Source organism: Aquila chrysaetos, chromosome 19 (genome assembly GCF_900496995.4).
Source record: "Aquila chrysaetos chrysaetos chromosome 19, bAquChr1.4, whole genome shotgun sequence".
NCBI classification, from domain to species: domain Eukaryota; kingdom Metazoa; phylum Chordata; class Aves; order Accipitriformes; family Accipitridae; genus Aquila; species Aquila chrysaetos.
In genome coordinates this window covers 4,254,059-4,280,277 of record NC_044022.1, presented here as the reverse complement: position 1 = coordinate 4,280,277, position 26,219 = coordinate 4,254,059, and the positions used below count along the sequence as shown (strand labels likewise).

General features: G+C 38.6%; 1 long non-coding RNA gene across 5 annotated transcripts in view; it reads right to left on the bottom strand.

Annotated features, from left to right (window-relative positions):
- The window catches only part of LOC115353219, a 44,439-nt gene that overhangs the window by 18,142 nt on the left and 78 nt on the right, over positions 1-26,219 (bottom strand). Inside the window, exons 1-7 of one of the 5 annotated variants that reach the window (XR_003927496.1) lie at positions 24,888-26,219; positions 15,472-15,642; positions 14,576-14,668; positions 13,687-13,861; positions 11,721-11,792; positions 11,331-11,401; positions 4,990-5,133 (exon numbers count right to left, since the gene is read on the bottom strand). This is a non-coding gene — a long non-coding RNA (uncharacterized LOC115353219). Of the gene's footprint in view, positions 1-4,989; positions 5,134-8,761; positions 9,381-11,330; positions 11,402-11,720; positions 11,793-13,686; positions 13,862-14,575; positions 14,669-15,471; positions 15,643-24,887 lie in introns of all 5 variants that reach the window. The other 4 variants (XR_003927494.1, XR_003927495.2, XR_003927493.1 and 1 more) reach the window with 4 other exon arrangements.

The window sequence follows — 26,219 nt, the reverse complement described above, 5'->3', positions numbered from 1 at the left end:
GCCGCGGAGGCAGGCGGGAGGCGGAGGGCGGCCATCGGCGGGGCCCCGGGGGCGGGCGCGGCGCGGCGCGCGGCGCTGCCGGCAGCCAATGGGGGAGCGGGGCGCGCCTCCCGCCCCGCGGGCGGCAGCTGGCGCGGCGGGCAAAGGTCCGCGCGCTGCCGCCGCCGCCGCCGCCCCGCCAGCTGCGGCCCCGGCGGCTCCCCCAAGGGCGGGCGGGAACAGGGAAGGAGCCGCCCGGGGTCCTAGTGCCGCCCGGCCCAGCCCTGCGGGCGGCCGCTGGCTGGAGTCAGCGGGGCCGTGCCCCGCTCGCCCTGGCGGAGAGAGGTTTTTTTTTTTCCTGATGGCGCTGCCAGCCGGCCCGCGGCAACGCCGGACTCGGCTGTCGATCCCGGCGAGAAGAACCTAAGGCCGGGCGAACGTCCTCGACGTGCAACAACCACCCCCCCGAGCGCTGGGTGACCGGCGGAGCTGCGCGCAGCCACGGCTGACGCCGGCACCCGGGGAGAAGAGGACTAAAGGATTCACCGGGAAAGGGACAAGGTCAGTGCCTTCAGCACCTGACATCAAACCTGCCTGTGCTTACACGAAACCCCCATCAGGTCCTCAAAACTCAGCCCCTACGCTTAACCGTCGAGCTGCGCATCTTCGTCGCGCAGCGCAAGGAAAGGAAAAACCGCTGCGGAACAGGAGGGAAAGCGAGAGCAGGACCAAAACTGTACATGCTGTACGCCAGTAAGATTCCACACAATCTCTCCTGGCAAACGAAGGAAGGATCTTGACAAGCCAAGGACTCAGAGCAGAGAAAAACGGCAGGAAGAACAGTCTGGTGAGGCAGCTCTTACACCTGCAGACGTGGGATTACACCAGCATGCCCCCCTTCTGGCTTGCTGTTGCTACTTGGGTTCATCAAAAGCGAACGCAGCTGTACAGAAAGCAGAGATACAGCCCACTGCATCTACACCCCGTTCTCCCAAACACATCAGCCCGGCCAGAGCGGTCATTTCAGGCGTATTTTCGCTTTGCTACCTCCTGCCTCTCCTTGCCTGTACTTCAACACCACTTGAAGATGAAACAGTACTATTGTTGTATCTTTATACCTGTTATAGTCTTTTAGTGAGGGTCACAATCCTTAAGTGGCCCGAGATGACTTGGTCTGGGGTGCGAGAATTAGAAACAGGATTGAAATGACTACTTTTATTGCCTTCCAGCGTTGCCTATGGAAATTGTGATCAATTTTGTTAATAGATGCACATAGTTTTCATTAATGTGTCTACAGTCTTGCAGCCCAAACCAGACAAGGGATGGACAGACAAGCTCTACATCAGTGGAAGTAGAGTTAGGTGAGCATCGACAACCTCCTCCTGCAAATGAAGAGGAACATAGAAAAACTCACGCACACAACGTACAGCCATGAGTGGTGTTAAGTGAAAAATTTATGGGAAGACCACTCTAATATAAATGCATCTGTTCGCTCTGGCATAAACTCCTCCACTACATGTTATGGATGGTAGAACAGGACTGCTATTTAAAAGCCAAAAGTACCTGACTCATGATAAGTTGTATCTATTCTATCACAGCAATCTGTCTTACTCCTGCCAAAACTACAGGTCTCTCATCCAGAGAACAAAAATTCTGGAGCCATATACGTATTTTCAATATACAAATCAGTGCAGGCTTAGAGTTAATACTACTATATAGCACATCAAAAAAACCCAGACATCCTAAAGATTCAAAGCAGTACCTGAAAAATTTCACTTCACATACTTTTCAAAACCCTCCCTCTCATCTTGCTGCTGTGAGTGCACATCTGTCTCCATATTACAGATACTAAAGAAATGTAGGACTGGAACCCTGGGCCAGTTTTAGACCTGCTTCTTGCAGCGTTCCAGTATGAAGCTTCTGTAATGTAAGTGATAATTTGTGTAATGTTGTCAATAGGTAAATCTGTTTTGTCTTTCACAGTTTTATTAAACAAGGAAAAATTAAATTGGTAAGAAAGCCAAAATTCAAGGAGAGCTAAGATAACCAGAGGCCAACTGGTTCACTCTAATTAGTGTTTTCACAATATGGAGACCATTAGATCTGTGCTATCAACTTCCCAAATAAAAGCATTTCTGAATCTGTTTAAATCATTAAAAAAACCTACACAGGTGGCAATGCAAAGCAGATACTTCTATAGCCTCTCATCAAATAGTCCAGAAATGAATACACTGAAATTGTGCCACTTTGTAAAAAAAGAAAAAAAAAAAATTAAAAAAAAAAAAAAAAATCACTGTTTCTCAGTTCCAACTTACGCTCACAAGACAGATGTAGCCTACAAACTCAGCAAATCAACATTGTGAAAAAGAGCAATCAGACATGGTAAAACACAGCTTTTTGAAAGAAAGTACATTGAGTAACTAATTGATAGCACACATGTCCAATGTGCACAAAACTTCTCAAGGATTCAAACGGGCACGAGCATCTTCCACATTTTTATATGTAATGGCATCAAGTTTCACTGTGGGCTGCAATATTGAGGGCATGCCTTTAGGCTGGCATGTTCATTTAACGTATGAGTCATTCAGTGTGGAAACAACATAACAGAAACATCCACAAACTAATGAATTGTGAAAGAACTATAACATTTTCCCCCTCAGGCTTCCACCTACTAAAGTGTCACAAATAAAGTTAATATCACAAAAATTATTTAGCAAAAGAGGAATTAAACATTAAATGACAGTCAACTCTTTTACAAGTCAATCACTTGTTTTAACTGTTTTTATTTGAAACAATACCAGTCAGTACAGTCACCTTAGAAATGATCAACAGAAAAAGACACTCCAGCCTCGATTTTTATAACTACTGCAACTACAGACAAGATACCTCTATGACATGGAAACTGCGAACTGGGTTTTTCGTGATTGATATTGTCCTTCAGAATTTGAGGGGTTTTAAAACTAAGAGGAGCTCACCCCTCCCTTTTTTTTCCCCCCTAAAAGTTGGTTTAAAATAGAAACAGGTCAAATAAATAACCAAACACTTGCCATGCAATGAACCAGAGTGAAAGATTAGCCTGGGAAAAATAATGTTATGAGCAGCCTAACTTCCTCCTCCCAAGTTACTATGATAGCCTACAGAGTTACAGCAGTTTTAAAAACTACTTATAAATATATCTAAGCAGATATCTAAGCTTATATCCATATATCTAGCACACATACTTATCCAGTGCAGCTAGAGGAACCTAGTATGCCCTTACATTACAGTTCCTGATTTGTGTTCTGTATTTTGGCACTGGAATGAGTGCATAGCACTTTGAGGGCCAGATTTTATCTCCCACCCACCTAGAAAGTAAAAATGAAAAGCCAAGCGTTGCAGAAAGGGATATTAAATAGAAGTCACTATTAGTCACTTCCATACCAATCTAATTTCAAACGAGGAGACTGCTTACATTAATCTCTTCAGGTCTAACTTGTGCAGTTACATCAGGCCTTTGGCGTCTGGCCACAGATCTCTCGGGAATTCATCTACCAGGCATTCTCCATACTTCCTCTCCCGGTATGTTAGTGAGGATACTCTGCTTTAGTTAACGCTGCCTTAGGTACCTGTTAAGTTACGGTGCCTGTCTATACTGTGCAACCGAGTACCGTGCAACTGGATTCTGTCAGCTAGTAGGCTGGTACTCCTCCTCCCTCCAAGATACACTACGGTTTTGCTGCTCTCATCGGGTGCCCATAGGAGGTATCTGTGTCAGAACAACGATGCGCCTGAGCTCCTCATCCTTGCCTCTCAACGGGGCTAAGGCCTCTGAAGGGCGCGAAGTGGACCGAACGCTGTTACCAGACACTAACCACCATCCCTCTGACCAACACTGTCCATCCGATTAATGCCTAATCTGCTTGTGAATCAGCTCCTGAGCCACCACGGCTTTCAGCATGGCATGAAAAAATTAAGAGTTCTTGAGGTGTGTCAAAACCCTAATTTCACTGGAAGTAGCATGCTGCTGGAGCAGCTACCTCAGCTGTGAAACCAGCTCACCAGAATAACACTAGTCTCTGTCCTGCTCTTTACTACATAGTGTATGCATACCCAGGACCTCAAAATACACTTAAGAAGCAGCTTTAAGAACTGCCAGCTGTTACCACAACAGTTCCATTGCAATACCAACCACCAGTGGCATTCAAAGAGCAAGAAGAAAAACAGAGGCACAAATTCTTTGTGAATTTCAAGAAATCAGTATATACATGGATAAAAACATAATTGGGTTTGGTGAAAACAAGAATTTTTGCTTAAGGAGTTGTTGGCCTAAGCTATTTCAAAGACTAAATTAAAAGGAACCACTTCTACTATACTGTAGTTACAGTAAAACTTCCACTGGTGTTTCTACTTGCATTTTCTAATTGTGTACATTATTTAAACAGTGTGAAACTTCCAACAAAGTAGTACCAGTATAGTAACTTAGCATGCTGCCATTATACTTCTTTTTTTTAACCTATACAAAGATTAAAAGTTTCCAGCTATGATTAATTTGTCAGTAATTACATAAGTGTTCCGTATCTCCTGCAAAGTTGGATGCAACGCCTGTTAGAACAGTTACATGTGTAGTGGTGAAATATGCCACCAGAGGTTAGTTATAACATACTCTGAGTATACGCTGAGTGCAAAAAAAGCTGTTTTTTAAAATGACCGTCCAAAAATATTCAGTTCTAAATATTCAGAGAAACACAGTCAAACATAGTGAGCCACAAATGGCCGCCAACTACTTCTCTAAAGTAACTTACTTTTCTAAAAAGATACTTTAACTGGTTTTATATGCAAGAAGTCACTGCTAAGTAAACTAAAGTTGTACACTGTTTCAGAATTTTAAATGCTGCACGATATAGAGCAATCCTCCTACTTTTCACATTTTAGAAGAAATTTTCATTAAACAGACAAATCTTCAGAGAGATACAAACACATTTTACTGAGAACTATCATGTACTCTTTAATAAATTACATGCAAATTCTTACCAGAACGCCACTGCTTTTGAACATGCTATATCCATTGTTATCCTTAGGATATCCATTCACATCCGTCATTAGTAACCTGCTCGCTTTGTACTCAAGCTTTGGAACGGATTTCTGACAAGCAACCCGCACCTACCAAAATGGTTTCTAGAAAGCAAATTTAAAAGCTGTAAAACATTGAAAACAAACCAACAATTTGCAAACCACTGCAAGCGCAATGCAAACAAGAGTCAATATAAAATTAGTTCTGAAATGTTCATCATATTATGCTGGACTGTAATATAACCACAGTTACAACATTATACTTTTAAATCACTAGTTCATCTATGGAAAAACTGCAAGAGCAAAGTTCCTCTTACCAACTTAAGTCTCATATACCTCATCTCATTAAGGGTAGTCATTTGCCTAGAAGTGATTTCTTATAAAAAAGCTGGATAAAGGAATATTATTCGTAATCATATTTAAGGTCTTCTAAGGACTAATGAAGATTGAAGTGCCATTATGCTGGACAGCGCATAAACACAGAACAGTAAAAGGTGCCCAATCATATAAAAAAACAACACTCTAAACAGATAAGACGTCATGGGGGAAAAGTTCACACACAGCACAAACAGCGTGATTGTAGTCAATGTAACAGTAGTTCTATTTTGGGGTGGCTTTTGCTTGCAAAGAAAATGGAAGGAGATACAGAGCAAAGAGGGCAGTTTGGGGGGAAGCACATGAACTAAGCAGGATTGAAGCAGAAGTAAAGAGGTAGAATAGACAGAAAGAGGGTGGAACAGTCAATGAGCATAGGCCAGAGAACAGCTAATTAAAGCTAGTGAATGTTCTCTGAATGTTCAAAGGTCCTAGGCTTTTGGCTCTTTCTGTTCCTGCTAGTTAAGTCTCTGACTAGGTCCTTTTTTTACTGCTCCCCGGCTTAGAGCAGAAGGGTTGTACTGTTTTTTCAGTCTTTTGCCCATCACAATCCCCTCCCCACCCTTTAACATGGGATCAGGAGCTCTCCCTCACCTGTAGCTTTAAAACAGAAATTATCTGAATCTGCTCAACATTATCTTTATAGAACAAGCAAATGCAGATCATCCTTATTTGCAAGTCATCCAAGTTCTGATATTCTGACTTCAACTTTCTTAATTCTTTCTTAGGTAACAGATCATTTACACAGCAGAAAAGCGAGGCAAGACACTGATCTATAAAACAGCATCTGGAAGTTTGATCAAAGTACATAAAACATTGTGTTCCATACTGAACAACAGAGAGTTAAGCTAGGATTTGGGGTGGGGACAGCTGCTCTATAGGCTCTGGTGCACGCAGCCAGATGGAAATATTCTAACCGTTCACAGTAAACTGTAGTTCTTCTACTATTAACTGAAAATATTAGGCTTATATCAGAAGGGAAGATGCATTTTTATTGTCAAACCAGTCATCATTTATATTCTCTAGCATAGATGGAGATAAGTCTGTGTAAAGGGCAAGTTTGCCCACAAAGGCAAATCGAACCTATGAAACTGAAGTGGTGTAACTTTTTATGGGGCTCTATGGATAAGAGCAAATAAACTAGAATGAAGTCACCTTCTTCTGGTATAAGGTCTCCAATACAAATAGTTTATACAGGCATAGCAACCACAATATAATTAAAAACAACTTCTGGAATTGGGCCAGCCCTCCTAGGTTGTTTCCTTCTATGCGGAAATAAGCTACCAATATATACAGTTTTATACTGATACAGCTCTGTTCACACTATGGGAAAAGATGGCTGATACTTCAATTACGCCAGTACAGATAAAATAGCAAAACGTCTGATGGAGAACTTAGGGTCTCAGATATAGTCCATTTACCTATTGCAAGATAGCTGCAATATTCCTAGCACAGGCAAGGCTTTAGAGTACTAATTCTTAACTTAAAAAATAATTCCTCCCGTGTAATTCCCAGAACATCGTCAACCTTTGAAATGTTAATGGAATTACTAGAGACAAACCAGACTTTGAATTTCTGCCAGATTCTGTCATGAGTTCAGCTGACAAGAGTTTTCTGTGTGCCACTCAGGTGTCACAATTCATAATACTTTTTCTTTTAAAAATAACTTTTTTTTCAGCAACAATGCTGTGATAATTTTGAATCTGAGTAAAAACACTGGTAAAAACAAAGTGTGTGTTTTGGCTTGAAAAATACACATAAAAGCAATTACTCCTCCTCAGCCAGACTACAGCTTTGGAAATTATCTCTGACTTGCCAATGACAATAACAGGCAAGTAGTTATCCAGCAAAATCCCTTTAGTTCAGCTGCACGATAGTATTTCCACCACTATCTATACTTTATTTGGTTGTTTCAAACAGCATCTGCAAATTCAGGCTGCGCTGGTAAAAAACCCAACCTTTTTACTTCTAAAGGAACCAACTTTATTTACTTCCCCAAGTATTCCTTAAAAGAGAAAAGAGCTAAAAAAAAAAAAAAAAAAGTTTTAACCAGTGTGTTCCTGTTAGGACACTATGAAAGGTATCTCCCAGACAACTGTTGAGACACCAGAATCACCTGATAAAACAAGAATGCATTTTCCTCCTTACTTATGTCTTGGTTTACAATAGCTTCCAAACCAGACTCAAGATAAATGCATATATGCATGTTTTTGTCTCCCTATCTCCCTCTCCCCTGAAAATAAGACCCCTGCTCCCAGACATCTTCAGATAAAGTGAAATATCTACAATAGTAGCTTGCTTATCAAAGGTGAACTGTATGTGCTTCATTAAGAATGAGAACTGTATTGAACATAACCTAGCTAGCACATAGAAAGTACTGACAGGTATATCAGTTATTTTATAGGAAAAAAAAAAAAGGTAAAATATTTATTTTTTATAACTTAAACTTGTTCTAATCTTAGGGATGGATCTGTGTTGCAAACTGAGGTACTTAAAAGTTGGGGTTTTTGTTTGCTAGTTGGTCAACCTCAGTAAGAACAAAAAAATTGAAACTAAAAATCAACAAATCAATCCTTGTAATAGTATCACCCTGTCATAAATAAATGGGAAGGGCATACTTATACAGAAAATCTTGTTAAACAAACATGACATCTCTATATAGAGAGATTATCTCATTACAAATAGTTAACAGAGCACTTTAAGGGTCTGCCAGTAAATGTAGTCTATTATATATAGGAATTGTAATTTCTCAATGCTATGAAATTCTGTAACAAAGTAACTTCATCTAAAATATTTGTTACTTACAAAAAGCATCTTGAAGGATGCAATGCTGTAATTTATTACTTTTAAATCAACTTCACTCCTTATTTTGACACATGCAGAATTTTTTAACAATAGGATATTTTCTTCAATAGACTCAGGGTGGGGGGGGGGGAATTGAAGAAAATAGTTCTTTTTCCTAGAGATTACAAAGCTTTTTTCCCCAGATCCCTCAGACAAGATTCTCTTGCCAATCCTCAAAGGTCCTCCTTTCTTTATTACTAAGGTGAGATTAATCTTGGATATATATATTCTGCTAAATAAAACATGGCTAGGAAATTTACTCCACATAGCACTTGCCTCTGGCCCCACGTTGTGCCCCTGAGAGGTATGAGATTCTATTCATTACCCTTTGTTGTGTGAAGGGTAGTCAGATAAACAAGGTTGGAGGGCAGGAACATATACAACTGATGTCTCCAGGATTAAATGATCCAGTAGGAAGTTAGTCCACAGCAAGTTGCAATGAAAGACACTGTCTTTAAAAGCGGAGGAGAGAAAAAGCAATAGCAGAAACAGGTCAGACTCTAAACACCCTCACCTGCTGTTCAGAAGCAGAAGGCTGTGCCAAGAAAGATGTTGCTTAAAGAATCACGATCATCTTCATTGATGAGCTAGATAGTAAATCAATTCCGGAAGCAGTCATGAAAACAACTGGTAGAACTTAGCAAACAGATAAGTCTCCAACCACGGTCTTTAATGAAACCAAAGCAGAGGGCACTTCATCCATCTACAAACTGAAATACTTTGCCCCTTAATTTAAGAGTGTCTTCAGCTGAACCACTGTCCTTTTGAAGTATCTGGAGTCCCAAAGCCAGGTCTCTAAACGACTGCTGTATTCACAGTGCAGCAGAAAATGAAATTCAAGTCACTGACTATCCCTCTCTGATGTACTCATTGGAGTCCTCGTTTGATAGCAAGTACAGTATTTGTATCCTGTAAGATGGTATTCCATAACATACACAATTACCCATTCCACAGAAGGATAATGAAGTTAATCTTCAAGGCACTACACAGGCTTCGTCACCTCTTCTTGGTAAGCATGTGAGGAATGAGACATTTTCTCTTGGAAAACCCTGAAACTCCCATAGCCGTATTGCAGATAAGGCAGAAGAGTCTTCTCCTTCAGAAACATAACCAACCAGCTCAATATGACAACACTAAAATGGTGGGATCCAAGAAGAGAGTATTTAAGCTGGATGTTGATGATCAGGACAACAAATTTCTGGGCCTGGTCTCAAAAGAATGTCATGATGCTGAGAACCAAAACCAGCAAAGTGTGTGTGGGTGGTATCCAGTCCTGCTATCATTGTTAAGCCCTAAGGTAAGCTATACATCAGCTCTCACAGCCAACAAGCCCTCTCCCAGACACTCTTGGATCACAAGCCCCAAGAACAAAGTAAGATATGTCTCTCAGACAGGGGAGAGGAAGCTAATTGTGTCCCAAAGAGGAATGGAACAAAGATACTACATAATATTAAAACACCAATGTGTTATGCACAAAAAGAGGTATGTGCACAGCTTATATATTGCTCAGATACCATGCTTCTAATTTACAGTGTTAATGGCACATACTTACCTACAGCGATATGAACTTTCTCTTAAAATACACCACTTCTCTAAGATTGAATGTTCTGTCTGCTATGTGAATTTGTTTAAATTATTGAGAACTCTTAGTAACTGTTGCTCAGATTTTATATAACTTTACAAATTCAAGGTGCAGAAATTTGCCCCCAATTGTTTAGTATACCTGTGACAAGAATAACAGGGATTACTGAATTGTCTAGGGCAAAAACAAAACCCAGACCTGTATTTTTCATCAGGCCTGAAGAAACATGCAACTTGCTACAAGCATGTGATATTTCTTCCACTTAAATTAGAGAGCTACTATGAAAACACTTGCATTTTAATAGTTTTGTTTAACCAATTGCTTGGCAGGAATAGTTGCTTACATTCTTAAACCAGATGATCTACTTTAGATGCACCTGTTTCTCTCACAGTCTATATTGCCTATAGAACTGAACATAGAAAGCCCTAAATATCTCATTGATGTTAATGGTTCACTGAAGTTAAATATTTTTAAAAGGTACTACATAAATTTTTTTTATTTGTTGTCATCTCTTCCTCTTAAAACACTCCCCATTTTTATTCTTGATCTTAATCTCAAAATACTGATCTTTTACAGTATCTGTTTTTGAAGAAGGCAAGGAAGTAAGTATAATTGAAATTGAGTAAGTCTTAAAAAGAAAAAAAATCCCCAAAGCTTTAATGTTTTCTCTTCAAAACACTATAATGTAGAAGAAAAACTGCTTGTTTTTTTAAACAGGAAGATTTCTTGCTCTTTTTCTACAAATTACAGAACTCTTTTCCACCTTTTCCTCCTCCTCCCCCGCAAAACAGAAAGAGGACCCTGGGCGATAAACTAGGGAAGATTACTGGAGATGGCCATAACAGTTCCTATTCCCATTGCGCACCCTGTTCCTTTCCAAGTTTCCTGCCTCCACTACTGAGGCAGCAGTACCTGCTGCACCACTGTACTTTCCAAGAGCAGAAATAAAGTAAAGCAGCACCAGTTCCAGGTGACTTTAAGGAGCTAGGTTACAAACTGCATTGAGCTGTTGCAACACAAACAACTGAGCTACCCTTTCCCTGGAGAAAGTGGGGCCCAGCTGGAGCAGGAAACAAACCACGATTTGAACAGAGCCCCTAACACTTATTCCAGTATAGAAGCTGTTACTTCTAAATTATGCATGCATTACCAAGACATCTCTGTCTTTGCAAAATGGAAATTGCAGTAGCTGAACTAGCTATACGCTCATAGCTACATGTTGGAAAACAAGATAAAAATGTGGCTGGGAATAGAACTAGACATTCATGTTGTGTGCCGGTAAAGAAGTCCTCTTTAGAAACAGTACTGCTGAAAGGTTAGCTAACTATATAATGCTCAAAACTGTAACTAACAAATCCTCTCACAAATATAGGCATATCTGTTTAAAATGTAAATGTTAAGTGGAAAATATTTATAGTTTAAGTTGCACCCTTTGCTACTTAATTATCATAATTCAAAAAAGAAGAAACCTTTAAGTTCCTCCTCCAAAGAAGTTATTTACCTGAACTGTAGCTTGGGAGTCCCTAGTAGTCAGTCTGTTCTGAGATTCTCATCCCACTGAATGTCAAAGACCTAGTATTTCAAGGATGGGATTTCAAAATCACTTAGTGATGACTTAACTTTGTCTCACTAAAGATAAACCAACCTTTATTCCCACTCAGGTCAGCTCATTGATTTCAGGGAAAACACATTTAGAAAGCAGAGCTGAATACTTTCAGAAATTCCACTCATGAGATAAAAAGGAAAAAAACAACAAACAGAAACTGATATAAACCACTTGAGACTTCTTGATGGATGATAAATCAAGTATTTTTGTGTATTTGTGTGCGTTGCAAGTCATTGAAATTACTTTTAACTGCTCGCTGAAATAATATAATCTCAAGTACCTTACCTTCTTATTCTTCAGACACAGGACTCTCTCCATTGAGGAAAACCCAGTTTTGTCCATGTACAGGAGGTTGTGCTAGGAACAATAAATAGTTCTGCTGAAAGATTCAGAAGAAAAAATACACTTGCTGCTCTCAATATCCATACTATAGACATCATAAGCACTATTACTGAATAATACTGAACTTGTTTTATGTTTTACTCTTGTCCTACTTTGGCTTCTATGGAATTGTGTTCAATAAAAGTTTGACTTCATGTACAGCCAGATCCATTCTCACCAACAGGAAAACCTAATAAGCTTAAGAATATGGTTCTTTAAATATATTAAAAATAAAGTCAGATGCATCAAAGTCCTCAGTTTTTATAATTCTGTAGCATTTATAAAAAAGCATTTTAAAATTGGTATCGGGTGGATAGTATTCATACTGCAAAATAAAACCAGAAAATTTAAGAAGTATCTCCAGAATAAATTCTCTTTTGTGATGATTTCATGGAAATGCATTTCAACATTTAGAACTTCACTGAAGCAACAGCCTCCTTTTCACTAGTGCTATCCCTGTTTGGAGTACCCTAACAGTTCAACAGCTTTTCTTAACTAGTTTCTGATTTTTAATTATCCATTACATTTACAAAGCATTTATTTAAAACAATATCTTCATATTTTCTCTAAGTATAGGGACTAAAGTAAAGGCTTACACTAAAAAAGTACTGTTCTTTCTATGTCGCTGAAGTTCTTCGGCATCAGTACTGTACCAGGATGACATCGATAAGAAGTTAAGCATGCACACAAAAACATGCAGAACAGGAGCCTTTGTTTCTGGACCCAAAAGATATAATAGTAATAAATTTGAAAAATCTAGTACTTTTCATTCTGTAGGATTTTTAGCAAGACAAATGGTATTGTTAAGGCTTCTCAGATCATATATGCATCTATAAAGGTATATTTTTATATATGCAAGTAATCCAGTAATTTAGCAACAAAGTAGACAGATATCATAAAAAGGTTCTAGGTTTGTGTGCACCACTGAAAAGGCTGACAAACTGTACTCTGCCTTTCTGATAAGAAGCAATTTGTTTGGTGGGGATTTTTGGTTTTGTTTTTTTTTCAAATTATCACTTGTTTGACTGCTGGTTGGAACACCAAACCCATAGCCAGTGAGAGAACCCCCACAGTTTGCAATGAGAACACAGGAAAAGAAATTCAAGTACCTGTTTAAATATTCATAATTATTTTATTATTCTACTGCTAACACTTCTTATTGAATGTACATTGCATACAGCTCCCATGCAGAATATGACTATAAACCACCTTCTACTGTGAAGTCATTATTATGTTATAAAAATAATTGGATGTCTAGAAAAAAAATAAACACAATGTACAGTAACGATTCGTCTAAAATTAAATCCTGACCCAGTGTTACCATGCCAAGATTTAAGGATCCATTTTAGAAAAAAATTCTGACGGGCAGAAAATTGAAAAGCTGATTTTTTTAAATAGAAAATTTGAAGATATTCCAATTTGTGAAAACCTGACCGTGACTTCCTCTTTATTTCCCCTGAATGATTTGAGACTTAATTATTAACACTTACAACCAAAACAACAATTATGGCTTAACAAAATAGCGAATTCAGAAAATAAATAAACACATAAGAAAACTCTGAAAAAGAACTTGTAGCAAAAGAGAATTGTGTCATTGCGATCACCATAATCTCCATCCTCAACAGCTACTCCAGGGATAACAAATTGTGCTAACATAATTTTCCAGACAACAATTTCCCTTCACATGTCTCATAAGTATGTGTGCTACTGCATGTGCCTTTTCATTTCAAGATACTTTATGTGTCAAATGACCAATACAAAGGCTGCCAGGCTCTGACATGACACTGCATGTATGCTAATTTAAATGAAAAGCCAGCCTACCAAAACCAAATAAGTATAATTTAAAAAATAACGAAGAAAAAGTACTTACCTGAACTTGACAAAGCACCTCTTAGCTGCATCAGTACTATTTCCCAAATGAAGACTCTTCATTGCAAAGAAGTGAGCTTTCATCAGATCATTATTCTGTGGCACAGGCTCCTCCAAATGGCAGAATGAATGTATTGCCATTATTGAAAATTTACAGATAATCTGAAAAAATTGAACTGAAAGCAAGAAATACAGTGGCTTTATTTTGTGTAAACTTACTGAAAAGACTTTACTTCGTTTTCAAGAACTTGTTATTTATCAATAGCATTTAAAAACACACAGAGGATATGTATATGCACTGACTGATAAAGTAAGTATAAATGACTTAATTAAACCAGATAGATGGTTCATTTAAGCAGAAATGCCCAGGTAAAGAACTTCCATTTAATGCTACTGTGGAGCACCATTTCAATAAATTTTAGGGCTGTTTCTTTTACAGTAGGCACACTGCAAAGAAGTTTTCACCAGGGCATCTATAACGATACATGTATTTTTGCACAACACTTACTTGTAATTTAGAATTACCTTCACATAGTTCAAGTTATTCCTTCTAGTGTGAATTATTTTCTAACTGCAAATACCAAATGACATTTACCATTGTTATGCTAATATATCCAGCCTTAGAAGATTGCCCTCAAGTTCCTCACAACTTTATCTGATTTTACAGAATGTATATAGTATTTTACTTTGGATACTTATTTGAGGACAAGATTAATCACTTCAAACACAGATTCTAGAGGTGTAATTTGATGAACATCTATTTTGGTAAAAGTGCCAATTCAAACAGAGATGACCCTCCTGCTGCTTATTCTCATCCTTCTGCCACAACCTCATTTGTGCAGATGTATCTGCTGGTAGAGCCACTCACTATACCATATTGAGGAACTAACCTGGGTTAAAAATTGACGCTTGCCATAGACTCCTCTTGAAGTCAGGATCAATTTTCTGATCCAAGTCACTGCATGATGACACAAATGATTGTGCTAATACAACAGGAGGAAAAATGAGGAAACAAGAGCACACAGTTAATTGCAGCTACAAATGTCAGCACCTCAGAAACTACTGTTATCACCTAAATGTAAATTACAAGGTAGATCACAGCTTTGCCACCGAAAGCAGGATAGGGTATTCTTGGACTGCTTTAACTTTCACCTCCATCTCTGCATCATAGTACACCATCCCCACAATTGCACCAAAAATGAGTGCTTGTAGGGCCACACCAGAATTGCATTACAGAGACAGTTTCCTGCCATAGGCCATATTTTATAAACTTAAGAAGGTGGGATGAACTACACACAGCACGCAAGTATATGAATATATGTGTGGGTGCGTCTCTCTCTTTTCCAGTAACAACAGAAGCATCTCAGATCATTGTTCAGACTGCTAAAGACAGAAGAGATTAATGCTGTTCAACGTGTCTGCCTAGGTATGCCTGACCCCTTCTAACTTTTGAATCCACTACCTGATTTCAAACAGTTTTGTCAAAGAGGAAGATTCAAAAGTCATTTACAGTTTAGTAAGAATTCAGATTTCAGAATTCCAAGTACTGGGCAGGTGGATAGAGAAGACCGACCTGCAAACTGCCCAAACTGAAGTAAAGGCTGCAGCATATGCCCATGTGGTGAGAGAACAAACGTGTACCTAAGAGACACACCTTATAAGTACCCCAACTGCAGCTGGTACTTTTCATTACTTCTAAGATACAACTACCGAGGAGACTAGGCACTGTTAGATCTTGTGCTCACAGAACTACTTGACTATCCATTTAGTATTCAAATCTACTTACGTGGCATTAAAATACAAGTCCTTGGTCTGCAAGTTCCAGATCTGCTCCTTGTGTTCAGTTTAAAAGTACGGTACGTACAACACTTGATAGCTTCCAGTCTTCTGGCACAGCATCTCATCCTAACAAGATGCATTCTTCTTAGCAGATCAGCCACTTCATCCTTTAGAACCACTGAATGAATGAATCACATCGAATCCTCATGACTTAGGGGTCTTTAGCACTTTATTCTAGCATTCAATCTTTTGATTCTCTAATCCGATAATCAGATAATGTCCCATCAACATTATTTGAAAAGAACAAAATGTCCACAACATCTTTGTGGTGAAGAGTAGCATAAAGAAATCACTCCGCTCCTTAGTGCTTCTTACTCTTTTTAATTGCTTTCCATACTCCCTAACAGTCCAGAAGACCTGTCAAGTCCTTAACAGATTACTTACTGTGTTACCATCCTCCTTTTCTTTTTAAATAAAAGCATACAAACAACAAAGTATTTCTCTGAAATATGCTGCTACCAATAAGACATGACAACAACTATATTCTGTTACTGTGGTTAATTCACATATTTGGAAGGGTTAAAATGTTACATAAAAACATTTCTGGTCACATGCATGTGAAAGTGATTGGCCTTTTACAGCCAGTAATTTTTTCCTCCCTCATCACCAACTTCTTGCTTAAAAGTAAATAATTAACAATCTTAAATGAGAACAGTTAAAGAGGTATCAATAGGTACAAATTTTATCCAAACACAGGAAGGAAACCCATATGAATTCCCCCCATATCTAAATGAGAAGGATCATCCTACTGTTAATCAAAATACAATTTCTTAAATAACGATAAAGACTGTTCATCTTAATATTCACTTAACATGTATTAACATGTAAACTCAACCAGTTGTGTCTTGACATTTACATATATTAAGAATCTACATAGTATAGAGTAACAGCGGGGGGGGGGGGTTTAGGGTTTTTTTGGGGTGGTGGTAGGTTGGTTTTTTTTAAATGTAAGAATGCCATCTCACATTCTGAATCCTTGCTTTGGAAAGTTTTTAAGGCCTCAAGCCTTTCTTAGACTGCTAACCTGCACTGATGGCTTTGTTACTGTAGTCTCAGTGCTAGCGGTACTTGAATTAGGCAGAGTAAGCTTAAGTGCATTCACACAGCTCAACTGCACATAAAGCATCAAATATTCAGGCACTCTACTCTGGACTAGTTCCAGAACTTGAACAGAGTCAACTGTATGCTAGGAAGGAATCCTATACAAGGAATTAAATCTGATATAAAACTGTATACAAGGAATTCAATGCAATAGACAAAAAGGCATGCATGTATTTCTCTTACTGTTTTAAATCTTAAATTCTGGTCAAATTTGCAACTCCATGCTACAACATGATGCAATAGGTAAAATAATTGCAATAATTGACTAGAGGTTCACTTATTCAATTAATGTTTTTTATAGATGAATTATCTATTTGCATAATACAAGTGTGATAATCATAGAATCATTCTAGTTGGAACAGACCTCAGAGGTCATCTAGTTCAACCTCCTGCTCAAAGCAGCATTAATATGTGAATACTCATTAATGATACAGGTCGTACTCTTAACCTTGCAGACCGCTAATCGCATGTAATCCTTAATCAAATGCACTCAACTGCCTTTGATAGGATTACTTATCTGCAGAAGCGTTTGTGGGACCAGTTACTTGCCATACATTATTCCTAAGCATGGCACATTATAGTACTTCCCAGCTACACCTGTAACCAGTATCACACTTTCATTTCATTTTAAACATCTTTTAAGCAGGTACTGTTTTGAGAGCAATTTTCAAAGTGGCCCTGCTGTACATAAGTAGATTTTGATATATGAGACTAGGATGGAGTGAAGCGGGGGGTGATAAACCAGTAAGCGAGGCAGGAAGCACAGAGTTGGGTCCTGGTTTCAGGTGTGTTTCACAGGTTGATGAACGTAGGATAGAGGTCCTGCTCTGAGATACACCTACAAAACCAGAGAAATTAACACCACTGGCACCAACAGTCCTTTAATCATCAGTGCCAGTGACCGAACTTCAGTAGAGTAAGTTTGGGAATCTCTGCTTTAATACTGTGGTTTTATTTTGTTCCTCCAATTTTGCTCTGATAAGGATCTCCATTTTGGATTTGTATTCAAGTTTACACCTTTCTTTCATGCATGAAGAAATGATTTAATATGGTACAGCATTGCTAATAAAAAGTTAAAAAAAAAAAAATTAAAAAAATCACTGAAACAACCCAAACATAAAAGAAAAAAAAAATAAGTTGAAGTGTTTTATAAAACCATGATTACCCAACAACACAAGCTGAATTACGAAAGAAATTTGCCTTATATTAGTTCAGTAATGTCCCTCTGTTCCAAAGCATGAACTACAGTAACAGTTTATATACGCGATACATGATACATGAACTCTGCCACACTACCTAAATAGAGGAGAAAAACTCATCTTCAAAATAAGGATTTTATTTAAACATTTATTACCTGCTACTGGAAATAATTTCAGATATTAATAAACTTAATTTTAATTAAATTGTATTTAATACAACTGAAAGAAGATAACATTTTAATTTACTTTGTTTGTTTGTTAGGATTTCATGGTCATTTTTGTTTACTGTGGACACTTTACTGTAAACCATAAAAATGCTATTTAAGAGGTAACAACAGCAACAAGAAATAAACAGCAGCAGGCTATACAGAAAGAAATTGACTTTAGCAGCTTTGATAACCTTGGTCTTAGGCCTATCTGAAATGCATTTTTAAACAGCAGTATTTTAAAAAATATACTGAAAGCCTTTGAAATTCTACAGTTCAGGACATTATTTACATGCCTTCCCCAAGCATTCATTAATAGCCACTGCTGTCCTCTAGGTTGCATAGAGGGCCTGTCCCTATTTGACCTGATATACTAGCTCTTAAAGTACAGGGTACTCCAAGAATTTTAATTATCCACAAAAAGAGCTAAACTTAGACCTCTCAGCAAACTTTCCCACCAGTGTATAAGTGGCAGAAGTTAGGTCACATGATGGTGCACATGCATCAACCACACGATCATGAAAGGGATGTGGCTGAGATGCAGATGGGAAGCAGCAAGAGACAGGAATCAAGCAACCGATTCTAAAGCCAAATATGAGAGATCAGACAGATCCCCAAACTGACAGAATACCTTCACCAGCAAAATTTCCACCTTAGATATCTTTATTTTATAGTTTTGTCTTGAAACTTTAATATTTTTCTGATTAATAAAGCTGAATAATTGATTCTACTAAATATTTAAGTTCCCTTTTAACACCAAACTATATTGCTTTTGTGTTTTAGAAAGTAAAATTTTACTAAAGAATACTTGTTTGCAACAAAACTAACTGCACTTCCATATTTGTGGTAACCTTGTATAGTAGTATAGTATTTGGCATTCTAGCTGAGACAGGAAGCTCAATACCTGACTGCCAAGTAACAACTCACTGTCCTGGCACCTTGTCTGAAGGAAGAGTGAACAAATTGCAAGGAGATGCTCTTCTGAGTTCTTACAAAGACAGATATGCCCAAACCTTGCTAGGTGCTGGGAAAAAGGGAAAAAGGGAAAAAGGGAAAAAGGGAAAAAGGGAAAAAGGGAAAAAGGGGAAAAAAAGGGAAAAAGGGAAAAAGGGAGGAAAAAGGGAGAAAAGGGAAAAAGGGAAAAAGGGAAAAAGGGGAGTTGTGAGTGTCAATTATACTGTATTGTATACAAAGAACAACATCAGTATACAGACGACATGAAATCAGCACACCTGAAAAAATTCTGCATTAACACACCAAAGGTTATATGAACGTGACCAGTGTGGCTAGTTAATAACGTTTCTGATACAATGAAAAAGCACTATAGGACTGAAAAGGACAGTTACAGCCATTCCCTTCTGTTCTAAAGGCAAAGGTAGAAATTATGCTTTATGTAGAACAATTACTGAACATCATCACAGCTTTGGAACATATTACCTCTAATTTTAAAGTATAAAGAAAGGTTGAGAGATTGACAGGGAAGAGGACATACAATTAGATGCATTTAACATGCCAGTAAGTGGCAACACATGAGAATGAGAGGGGTGATAAATTTACATCAGCAAACAAGAAAGTAGTAATATTTGGTTTCAGCTAGAAGTTAACTATTGATGTTTCAGGCTCCAGGGAAAAAAAACGTAATAGCTTTTTCATCACCACCATCATCCCCTCCACCCACTCCCCACATCCCTTGCCAACACAGGACCTAAGAATTATAGAAAAAATGCTCTACAAACAGTTTGGGGATTTTTTAAAAATACTTATTTATTTATTTAGAGAAGGATACTGGTCACCAGGCCCAAAATGTTTGCTTTTTGAGGGTGAAGAACCATATGTATTCTTACAGTAACCAGCATAACAAAACTCAATCATAACGTGGCCTTTCAGCACCACCACAAAATAAAAACTGACATATGAAAATATCTATGTCCTACACTTCATAAAGACAAACTATTTTCTTTGATTAACTCTACTTAAGGCATGAATTCATGCCATCAGATTTACTAGCTGTTTCACAAATACACATTAACACCAAGCCTGATACAACGTTTTCAGATGTTAAAAAAACCACCAAAGGATAATTCAAAAACAGGAAAGATTTTGTGAAGGCTTTAAGTTGACACAGAATTTTAACAAACTATCTAAACTCATGCAATTCTGTGAAAAATCAGGGAAGTATGCAGTGTTGGCAATTCAAGAAAGAGAATTTAAAAACTCTTAAAATACTCTCTAAAATACTCTTTAAAGAGTATTTTAAACTCTTCATAATAAGCATTAGTCTTTCTTTGTATTTATACAGCACTTCTTAGAAGGAGATGCTAGCAACTGGGGCCTCTGCTCATGCACAGTGTCAGTGGCTGTAACAGTACTAGCATACCTACATAGGATGTTTTCCTAAATGGGATTGTAGAAAGTAAAAAAATCCAAGACTAAGCAAGAAAAGGACCACAAGTTAATGGTGATAAATTTTATCTCAAGTGTCTATAAGTACCAGAGGGAAAAGTCTCTAATGGATAGGTAACAATATGTCAGTATAAGTTTAACTAAATAAGTAAGAATGGATAATCTGTCACTTTTAAACTTTTCACGAAATATGTCATTGCTCCTTCTTCTTTCGCAGTGTAGATTGCCATCTTACCAACACAGAATCAGTTTACTTGAAAAGACTCCTTTCTTTTGAAAGTACCAGAAACTGGAATACATGAAAAACGTCTGGAGGCACGTTATAGAGCGTAACAAGGACTGGTTCATTTCTTGGACAGCAAGTGTGTTACTTAATATTCTTCGTTCTGCCAGCATCTGAACCAAGTTCTGCAAGCAAGATATTTAGAAACTTTGTCCAAGAGTCACAAAGGTCTGACTTTAATTAATATGTTTGACTACTGCCTATTTTCAAGAAATCAAAACAGCCAGCCTTCAAAGTTACTTCAGAAACAGAATGAAACAATTAGATCCTTTTTTAAAGAGTCATGTGTTACATCAAATGCTGTATACTTGCATAGGTATAATTTGGAGTTGATTTCCCTTTTATAAATACGCACAAAAGAGAAACAGCACATTTTACATCATCCCAATTTTCCTAAGTCCTGTAAACCACTGGTGATTTTCAGCAATAGCAGCTGAAGGCATTCTCAAAACTAATGAATCACCTTACTGATAAAATGTCTTTGAATTCTGCCATAAGTCAATCACTTAAAACTATAATCACAACTAAGAAAACAAAAAACCACCTTAGAAATCTCAGACTTTCATGCAGAAGAACAGAAAGCCACTATAAAGGCCAAAGAAAAAGAAAAAGGAGAGTCAAATATAACCTGCCTTTAAAGAACAACACCAATTAAAGAAAAAACAGTATGAGACCAGAAACCAACATCTCATATTTGGGCATCAAATACTATCTATGATTTGTTCACTTACTTTCAAAACACTTTGCTTGCTCTAATGCTTTTTATTTAGTATGTCTTTTAACCAATGCATCTCCAAACTTTCACATCAGTTTTTAAAGTCCTTACCATCATAATCAAGATGGCCAAGATCTTTGCCCTTACAGAGACATGAATTTTGTTTGACTGTTGTTATATTACCTCATGCTGGGTCCCATTCAATTTCTTCCATCAACAGTAAAATGTATTTTCTATTTATGCTGACTTGCACTAAGAGTAGCAATGCAACACCATGATGCCACGGGAATATAACCTAACTATTGGAAGAATCCTAAGGACACAAGTGCACAACACAGTGACCATGATCGTATCATACATCACCCACCTTTACACAGGTTTCTGAAGCAACATTTCATCATTGATACTTTCCCACTAGAAATAGTCCTGAAAATAATTAATTTCTGAAAACACATAAGCTACTAAATTTTGGCTATTGTTCCCTACTGGAATGGAGTCAGAAGCCTACAGGCTGTAGGACAGGGAGGTAAAATAACTGAAAGAATATAATGAAAATTAAGAAAAAGTATTTTGAAGGCCAGCTGCAATTCCCAAATGGAAATCTTTGCAATGATTTCTGAGAACACTGCGTCAGGCCTAAAGTGTTCAGTTTCCCTCTTTGATACAGAGCAAAGAATATGCTCCTGCTAAGGATGACAAAATAAAAGCCACTCTTAAGAACCAAGGAAAAAAAAAAAAAAAGTCTACCTTTAACTCAGAGCAGTGAGTAGATTTCTCCTGCTCTGGCAAGGTTCCAGACACCATAGTAGGGAACCAATGTAGCATTTATTTTCAAAAGTATAGGGGGAAAAAAAAAGTCATTAAAATATCTTATAAGAGGTTTTTACTCCAGAAAAAGCATTTAAACAGGTAGCAGTCGACAAAAAAGAACCTGGCCTCATGTTTTAGCTACTCATTTTATAACCTCTGTCTCAAAAAAAATCTCCCTCTCCTTGGTTAAAATACTGCGATGCAATAGCCAAAGGATACTACATGTACACATTAAAATCAGTAATGTTAGTAGTTTGTGGGCTTAAAAACTGTTATGAAATGCAAGAAAGTTTACAATCACAGTAATCTTGACTTTATATACACAAAAATTATCAAAGTTGATTATTGTGATTAAGCTTTCTTGTGGTATATATTTAACAACAGAACATTAATAATGTATTTAAGCATTAAACAGAGAAAAAGAGGTATACATAGAATTAATTAGTTAGTTTATTCTTCTTACATTTCCAAAATGGCACTTTACAAGTTTAAAATTTAATGTTCTTTTGTTAGTTTTTGGAAAAAGAAGAAGGAAAGCCAAGCATACATAAAACCTGAGAAACAAAACCTTCAGAGCAAGTTTTCAGTTGGTACCTCCCACTTCATATTCAGTTTCTCAGGGACCATCATGCAGCAACAATCTGGTTAGAAGCAAGCAGCCAACGGGTGTGTAATTTGCATGTGAAAATATTTTTAGAAGACACACATGAATAGCATATGTTCTCAGCCTGAGTACAATCTTCTAAATATATGCCCTGAATATTATTTCCCCAACATTCATAATTATTTTCCAGATAATGATTCCTGCTACAGATACGTTACTCTGTGAAAACAACATACATATCAAGCCTTAAACAACACAGACTTTAGAGTTCACCTTGGGGGCTGGGGGGAGCCTCTATATGATTAATTTTTCTCCTCCATATCTGGACATACTAACAGAAAAAGAAAAGAAGTTTTTTTCCTATTACACTACATGCTCGATGCGTATGCCAAGAGGCTTCAGTCATGGAAAGTGCCCATTCCAGATACGCCTTTTAGAAATATTATAATAAATTCAAATGAATTAATACTTAAACTGTTTTAAAATCTTTACTGCTGATGTAATGACAAAGTTGGCAAATTACACTTGAAAACAGAGTGCAACAAGAGGACACACTGATTCAGAAAGTTAAATCAGATATGTATGTTCACTCGCCTGAACCAAAGCAGCTTCAAAAATTGTGTCAGAAAACCCTTCTACTCTTCCTATGCTTAGAAAAAACGTTAAAAAAGCTAAAGATGGAAGTCAATAAAACCAGAAACAAGCCACGTACTCATAGATTGTTAGTTAAATCTAAACCAAATCTAGTCAAACTGACACCACATGCCAGAGAAAACAATATTTGAGCAAACAGCAGTCTAACTAGATCCCAAAGTCATTACCAGTCCACATCTGGAACACCCAAACCAATTTCTGGTGACTCTGGAGTTTGCATCATGTAGCAAGTATTACTTTAAGACTGTTTTGTTCAGGCCAAATGAAGTTCTATTGTATTGTGAGACGAAAAACCTCAGTTTCTCTTCTTTGCCAACATATAAACGTTCTTCCTCAAGCACGTGGAAAAAACTCAGGTCTGGATTCTTTCTTTGGCCCAAGCTGTCCTTTATTCAACTTCAGTGTCAGGGAGGAAAAAAAGGAAGGATACCAGTAAATTATACTGTGGTACTTAATAGTAAATAAAAAATACCCAAAATCACAGAATGGTTTGGGTTGGAAGGGATTTTTAAAGGTCATCCAGTCCAACCCTCCTGCAGTGAGCAAGGACATCTTCAACTAGATCAGGTTGCTCAGAGGCCTGTCCAACCTGACCTTCAATGTTTCCAGGGATGGGGCATCGACCACCTCTCTGGGCAACCTGTTCCAGTGTTTCACCACCCTCATCGTAAAAAATTTCTTCCTTACATCTAGCCTGAATCTACCCTCTTTCAGTTTAAAACCATTACCCCTTGTCCTATCGCTACAGGCCCTACTAAAAAGTCTGCCCCCAAATATAAGTTAACTTACCAAAAGAGATGGGGGCAGTCAGGGGAGACAAAAACCAGAAAATGGAGGCATTAGGTAGCTTTAAAATTCTTAACAGCATCAAGTAATGAATTCTAACTGATCAGAGAACTGGAATCTATACTGGAGCTTTTTCAAAGTCAGTCCATGCTAACAAGCAGGAAAAACATCTACTTAATCATTCTAAAGCACAAACACACACACACAAGCAAACACCTTTTACCACTTCATCTGTTAGGCACTATACACTTGGAACAAAAGCTGATGCTTGGTAGAAGCCCAAAACAAAACAACGGACCCTAGTCACCCCTGGGAAAAGTAAAGACTTAAACTATAATGAAAACAAGGTAAAAATTTATTACTGAAATTAATAAACAGAGCATATATTAATTTTCATACATCCAAACACTGTATTTTAACCATAAGTACTAGTAGGGCTAAAACCACAATACTCAGAGAGTCATAAAATGCCATGAGAAAAATCATTGCATACATACAACTACCGAATGAAACTACTTAACGACATTATTCAGTGGCCTGCATTATTCGACCAGTTTTAACAGCGAAATAGAGCAACTGAAAAAGAGATGAAATATACACACCGCCTTTGATGTGTATGTAGAAATGCCAGTCTCAGTGGCTGTAGAGCCCATCGGTTCCTTCTGCTCAACGTACCCAAAAGTGCTTTACACTCCTGATGAAAGTACACAGAAAAAATACATTCTCCACAATGAAAGTACTAATGAATCAAAACCCAGGATCAATCTAAAAAAAGTACTCCTCACAAAATTATTAGCAAGCTTCATTACAATCTTTCTCCAGTCAGGCAGTTTCCTCCAATACAACCAAATACCCTCAAATATTAATTCAAACTTCAAAACATTGCTGTACAAATTAGAGGAGTAACTACAGCAAAAAGCCAGATTATGGGTGTTACAATGGAGCCATCGTACTAACAGATTATTTCACGATGTAAATCATACGACGCCAAACGCTTTTTAAAAATGCGACCAAGAGTAAGGTGTCAGCAAACCAGAGGCAGGCAAGAAGAGAGGAGGCATTTTTTGTGTTATCACTAGAACAATCTCCTGACTCATTCCATCCTCCAGCCCCGGGGACCGGGCTGGCTTGGTCCACACCGACAGCCTTCTTGACGTAAATGAAGCCGAGCACTGACCTAAATGCCGTTGCTGTTGAGCTCCTTGCAGCTCACGCTGGAGGAAAAGGGGCCAGTACGGATTCAAAGGCCAGCATCCAACACTCGAGCTATTTCGGCCTGAGACTGCTGGCGCAGAAACGCTCGTCGAGACCCAGAGCCCCGCAACGCCTCAACCTCTTGAGACTGAAACCTCCAAAAAAACCGACTGCGAGGCAAACTCTAGGCTGCTTAAGAGCGGAGATTATTAATTTTTGTGTTAAAGGGAGCCCGCACGTCACCGCAGCGCTTCGGTGGAAGCCGAACTGCCAGAACCGGCCTCTCGGTGCTAGGAAAGAAAGGCGAGACCCGAGGTACCGAACCTCGGACGAGGTTAAACCACACCCCGGGCGTGATTTTAAGCAAGTGTCCCCACGAACTGCACCCTTAATCCTCAACTCCCTGCCCCGAGCAACGCGCAAAGGCATTGCCGGGAGCGAGTCGGTCCCTCCCGTTACCGGGGCGGCCGCGGAGGCCTGAGGCCTACGGCAGGCGGGGCTGCCGCTTTCCCGTCAGTGAGCTGCGAGGGGCCCGGCTACCGCCCTTCGCCCCTCCGGCGGGCGGGCAGCGGGCAGGTGCGGGCCCCCCCTGCTCCTCGCTCGCCCGGGGAAGGGGCGGCGGAGGGCAGCGGCGCGCTCCTCGCAGAGCCGGCCCCCGCGGTAGGCGGCCGGGCCGGATCGTCCCCTCCCACCGCTCTTCGCCGTGAGGGAAGCGGGGGGAGGAAGGGCAAGGGCGGGAG